Source organism: Magnolia sinica, chromosome 4 (assembly GCF_029962835.1).
Source record: "Magnolia sinica isolate HGM2019 chromosome 4, MsV1, whole genome shotgun sequence".
Classification (NCBI taxonomy): Eukaryota; Viridiplantae; Streptophyta; class Magnoliopsida; order Magnoliales; family Magnoliaceae; genus Magnolia; species Magnolia sinica.
The window spans coordinates 37989596-37996092 of record NC_080576.1 but is presented as its reverse complement, the minus strand read 5'-3'; the positions used below and the strand labels follow the sequence as shown (position 1 = coordinate 37996092).

Sequence of the window (6497 nt, the reverse complement as noted above, 5' to 3'; positions counted from 1 at the left end):
TTCATCCATTCACTATCCATGGGCTAGTGGTGCGCAACCATTTTTTACGTGTACCTTCACAATGGCCAGGATTTCGGTTGGGCACACGACTAACCTGAGCTCAGGAGTTTACCACATTATGTTTAACTATCCAAATTTAGGTATGGGACTGGTTTGGATAGAATTCCATTGTGATGGACCCCATAGCCTGCGATACTACGTGATATCATCCCGACTTCATTCCAGCTTGGTCATTTCATTCGCATCGCATATTGCATTTCATCCACGACATATGACATTTTGGATTGCTACGTTTCTGCACTTATATGGCTTAGACGGACTTGGCAGGATCTGCATATTGCATTGCATCCGCAGTATATGATATTTGGCTCATTATGATTTGCATTGCGTACTCTGATATTATATGACTCATGGACTTACCAGTATATTTTCGCTTACTCTGATATCGTATGATTCATGATTTTGTCAGTATTTCTGCTTATTCCAATATTATATGATTTATGGCATTGTATTTGTGTGCTTGGCACTTATCTTGCGCACACACTTACACTACCCTCTAAGCTTTCTATAAGCTTATGCACGATAGATGCGTGCAGGTGATGTTAGGTTGCAGCAGCGTGGAGCTTGGAGCATGTAGCTGACTTCTGGAGTTTTGATTTTAACATATGTATTTCCCTTTTAGCATTGTATTCAAATGTTTATATTAGTGGATATGTGATAATGATGTTGCCTTTGTGATTTGGGTAAACTTGTGGTTATGCTTATTACGAGACAAATGTACATTGAAAAATCCTCCTTGTAGGATCCCAGGATCGAAAATCTGGCGTATGCACGCTGGGAGCTGAGAATGGGGTACTACGAAGGCTATCGGTACCGGATTCGGTGATCGAAAATTTTGTGAGCCCAATTTTCGGGTTTGGGGCGTGACAATTTTCTTCAGCCTGAAACCGAGTTCGGGTCGAGTTCGAATAGGTCCTAGTTCAGCCCGACTCGGCCATATATATATATATATATATATATATAATGGAAGCATCGGAATTTATGGAAATTTAATGGAAATTAAATTCTTTGGATAATACTACCATCTGGTTAATGGAAATTTATTTATTGAATTTAGTACATCCATTAGATGCTCATCAATCTATTCAGTTATGATTATATTTCAAGGTAACTACTGATTTATAAACCATCTAAAATGGGTCCATTAATTTGGATGGTCTAATTAGTTACACGTCAGCTTCTTCTATGGTATTTTAATTCATGTATATGAATAGTCCTTCGCTGCCAGAGTACCAGAATTTTTTTTCTTAGGCTTTTACGTGTAGGCTTGGAACTTGGACAGTTGTTGTCCATTTACACGTAGAAGTGGATGCACAAGATTACCCTTTTCTTTCCTACAAAATACTATGGAACAAAGAGTGTTAATTCCATACGCCCCATCCTCAAGCGCCAAACATAAATGCACGCCACATGTGCCAACATGAGATGTCTGATGAGATCCGAGACGTTCATTAGATTTTCCTTTGACTAAATTTATATTCTTCCAAAATTTAAACTGTCCACTGATTAGGTTAGTAATATCTGAGCATTAGATTCAGACCAACGATTTTCATTTCTTAGCTATATATTTCTTAACCGTGGCCCACCTGATGAGTGAACGAGACAGGTTCTTGGGGAAATCAAGTATGAACGGTCCAAATCGTGGGTTCCTTTTTAGATGGAGCAGGTCCGAAATTGGCCCGAACTCGCCCGATTGCTAACTGGGCCAAGTTCGGGCTGGACATGTTGGCCCGGTGACCGGGCCGAGCGACGTTCAGGTTGGGTTTGACTGGTGACCGGGCCGGGCCAGGTTGAGCCCAGTTCGACTCAGTTCGGCTCGATGTACACCCCTAATTTCAGGTGATCAGATTGAGCTGGATTTTGTTCTCAGTCCTAATTAGCACGTTCCAAACATACTAACCGTTTTGATCAACTTTAGGATGCCCGATCATAGAATTTGATCAATCTCATCATTATGAGTTATTCTTGCAATTACACTTCATTATACTGGGGCCATATTATTAGTTTTTCGGTATCTCAAAATTTTAAATATTAATTCTTTTCAAAATATTACATGGGCCATAATATCAGGTTTTTTTTTTTCAAACTTTTAAACTTTGTTGTTCAAAATCACATTTTTTTAAACTTCTTAATTTTCTTTTTCAAAATGTCAATTTTTTTCAACATCTAAGTTTTTTTTTTTTTTTTTTTATTTTTATTTTTTATTTTTAAATATCAATTCTTTAAGATTTCAAAATCTCAATTTTTCTCAAATAATGTTACTTTTTTTTTTCAAACTTTTAAACTTTGTTCTTCAAAATCACATTTAAAAAAAAAAAAAAATTCAATTTTCTTTTTTGCAAAGTTAAATTTTTTTAACATCTTTTTTTTTTTTTTTAAATATCAAATCTTTTCAAACTTGTCAAATATATTTTTTCAAACTCATTTTTTTCTCTCAAAATCTCATTTTTTATGAAACTTTTAATTTTTTTCAAAATACAAAATCGCAATTTCTTTTTAAAAATCTCAACTATTTTTTTTTTTAAATTATCAATTTTTATCAAAGTGTCATTTTTTTAATGTCTATTTTTTTTTTCAACATCTCAGTTTTTTTTTTTAATATTAATTATTTTCAAAATCTCATTTTTTTTCTCAAACATTGTTAATTTTTTCCAAACCTTTTGAACTTTGTTTTCCAAAATCACATTTACAAAAAAATAAAATAAAAAAAAAATCAATTTTCTTTTTAGAAATGTCAAATTTTTTTTTTCCAAAATCATCCACTTTATTCGAACTTCATAAATTTTTTTACATGTCTATTTTTTTTTTCAAACTCTCGATTTTAATTAAATGACAATTGTTTTTCAAAATCTAAAATTTTCTTAAACATTATCAAGATGATATTTTCTTTTTCAAAAATTTGATTTATTTTAAATCTTAATTTCTTTTCAAATTTACTTCCTTTTTTAAAATCTTTATTTTTTTAAATATCTTTTTTCTTTTTCAAAAACCACAAATTAGGGGATTTTTCATGTGATATTAACATGCATTTGAAAACCAATTTTCATGCAAAAATAAACATAAATTCCACTTAATTGATACAAAAAATTTTAAAAAATCAAAGCATAGAATCAATTCATTAAAAATTCATATTGAAGTTTCAGGTAAAAGTTATTAATTTTATTAAAAATCACTTCTTTGATTAAAATAAAGTACAATTTCCATCAAATTCTACAACAACAAAAAAATATTGATGTTTGGGCAAATTTTTAAGAAATTTGGCAAGATTTGCGAAGGACCATGATATGTCACACAATTATGAAAAGTCCGTCGTTGAAACGGAATTTGGGCGGAATTCTTCGACAAACTTGATTCGTAAAAAAAAACTAATTTTGCAACAGATTGTTTCCTTCGCAAAATAACAATTTACGACTAGTTCTGGTCCATCGTAAAAATCCTGCCCAAATATTCCCAAGATTTTTGCGGCGGATGAAGTCTGCCGTAGAACTAAGCATTTTTGTGTCATTTTTCGCTGTTTTGACGAAGTGACACCTTAAATCCATTCAACAGTTTTCATTTAAGGAGTTCCATCATGCCCCTCTCGCTCATTTACCCTTGCCGCATATGTCACAGATTAGTGTCATTTATGCTAGATTTTGCGTGTGAGGTGGTAGCAGCCTCACCTATAACCATGCTTCCAACCAAGTTGTATAGATTTTCTATCTTATGTCCCTTTATTAACACCATTACACCTTTGGTGATCCTAATTACACCGCCAGATGCCGTGAACATGCACTTGTTCGTATCTAAAACCCCTTAGGAAATCAAGTTTTCTTCAGATTTGAGACATGCCTGACATCGCCTAGAGTCTGTATGATTCCATCAAACATCCTTACATTGATGGCCCGTATTCCGATGGCCTTGTATGCTGCATCAATCACCATTAAAACACTTCCATCATCATATGACTTGTAAGAATCAAACCAAGTCATATCCGAGTACAAATGATATGAACATCTTGAATCAAGTATCTAAGTATCTGAAAGATGGCTCGTACCTGAGAAGACTGAGAGATCTCCTTTTGAGCTCTCTTCCGCTACACTAGTTGATTCGCATGTATTCCTTTTATCCTTGCTTTCTAGGTCATCCTTCTGTTTTTGGTAGTCTCTCTTGAAGTACCCTTTCATGCCACAATAAAAGCATCCATCCTTAGCCTTTGATTTTGATCTGGACTTTTTTTTTCTGTTAGACCGAGATCACTCCATGAATCTCCCATGTCCTTAGCCCCCTTTCGTAACTAACCCTTCCACCTAAGAGTCCACATTGCTTGATTTCTTCCTCATCTCATTAAAAACGATAGCCGCAGTGATTTCCTCCAGCTTCACTATATTCTTTTTATAAGTAGAGTAGCGATAAGATGGTCATATGATGTGGAAAGCGATGATAAAAGTAGCACTGATTTATCTTCATCCCCGTTCATCACTCCAATCCTTAACAACTCGCGACATACATTCATAATCAAGTTCATGTACTTTAGGAGATCGGATCCTCCCTTCACATGTCGCTCGAAAAGTTGTTTTTTCATAAACAACTTATTAGTGAGGGATTTCACCATGTATAGATCTTCTAGTTTCTTTCACATTCTCATCTAGAACATTGTACATGGCTTCATCCGATAGGCATAAATGAATGGTGTTCATAGCCTTCTCCCCGAGCTCGCTCTAGTCATCATCTAACATTTTCTCTGGTTTAGTCTCCAACAGCCTCTTGCTCAACCCTTATGATACTAGAATATTCTTAACCTTCCGCTGTCACAAACTAAAATTGTTCTTCCCATTGAATTTCTATATATCGAACTCCGACCTTACATCTTTGTTAAATTCCTAAATGTCCTTAAACATGGCGCTTTGATACCACTTTGTTGGAGTTGTTATTGGTAAAAATGAATTGGTCAGAGAGATGAGGTTGGCTCGGATATCTGTACATGTCGCATGGTCGGCCAGCGTCAATCTTGACCATGGGGCTCCTCATTGGCCAAATAGTATCAGTGACTATTCACAACCCCAAGTGTAGGGTCGCGATGTAGTAATAACTTGATAAGATTGAGGTTGAATCCACAGGGACTAAACTTGTACGTATTCTGAAAATAATTAGAACTAGAACTACAAAAATATCTAAATTAAAATTTGAATAATTGAGAGTAATGGTGAATAATGTTGATTAAAACTAATGAATTAAAGGTGGGAACTAAGGTGCCAAGGATCCACTTGTAGCTATCAAGATGCTACCTTACTTAATTTAAGGAATACAATTGGAATTGTAGTCCTATCATATCCAATTGAAAGGCTTGTAACATACCCTAATTAAAAATTTCTTGATTTTGAATATATTTCAAGACTGGATCCTCTTAAGGATTCAGAATTTGGTTAAGGATCCCTTGAGAAGTAGAAGTTTGTTCGTTCCTCCAACTGAAATTTGGATGGTTATTCCAACTTGAGTTATATGTATTTGAGGTGGGTCCACTGAAAGGTCTTTGGTAGTTGTTCATGGTATTCGATTGCTCATTCAATATTTCTTGAAAAGCAGGTATTGTTGGACAATTTTCAGTTGTATGAACGTTGCAAGCACAAGTACCGTAAACAACTTCCTTAGCCTTATCCTTCTTAAGTTTCATGGCCTCAATTTTCCTTGTAATATTGGCCACTTTAGCATTTATATCATCTTCCTCTTTCAAAATATATATTCCACCCCTCTCCTTTAATTGAGTAAGCTTAGAAGTGGTGTTAAGTCTTAGGGAGATGTCCCATGATTGTGCGTTTTCAGCAAGTTTGTCAAAGTAATCCCACACATCATCGACATTTTTGTTGATAAATTCCCCATGCACATCATCTCGACCAATTGGCGTATGCAAGATGTCAGTCTATTGTAGAAGAAATTTGTTATGCGCCATGTTTCAAAGCCATGTTGTGGGCATGAACTGACAAGATCCTTGAACTGCTCCCAACATTGGAAGAATGCCTCATCTTCCTTTTGGGCAAAGTTCATGATCGACTTCCTGATGTTGTTCGTCTTATGGTATGGGAAGAATTTCTTTATCAACTCCCTTGTCATGTCGTTCCATCTGCTAATGGATTGTGGTCGTAGTGAATGCAACCAAGTCTTAGCCTTTTCTTTTAAGGAGAAGAGAAAGAGTTTCAGCCTGATCGTGTCCTTAGGCACGTTGGGAAAGTATAAAGTGGTTATTATCTCATCAAACTCTTTCATGTGTAGATATGGACTTTCATATTCAACTCCATAAAACTTCAGAAGGAGTTGGATCACCCCAGGTTTAATATTCATACTTCCAGCATTATTTGAAAAAATCATGCAGGAAGGTGTGCTCATCCCCACCGGTTGTAAATAATCTCGTAAAGTACGAGGCGGGGTGCATGATGTACCTCATTCTCATCCTAAACTTC

General features: G+C 35.2%; 1 non-coding gene across 1 annotated transcript; it reads left to right on the top strand.

Moving 5' to 3' along the window:
* The first annotated feature begins 5995 nt into the window (after nucleotides 1–5995).
* Nucleotides 5996–6102, top strand: LOC131244856 (small nucleolar RNA R71). The gene has a single exon (XR_009170627.1). It is a non-coding gene; the product is annotated as a small nucleolar RNA R71 (small nucleolar RNA).
* The last annotated feature ends 395 nt before the right edge of the window (nucleotides 6103–6497 follow it).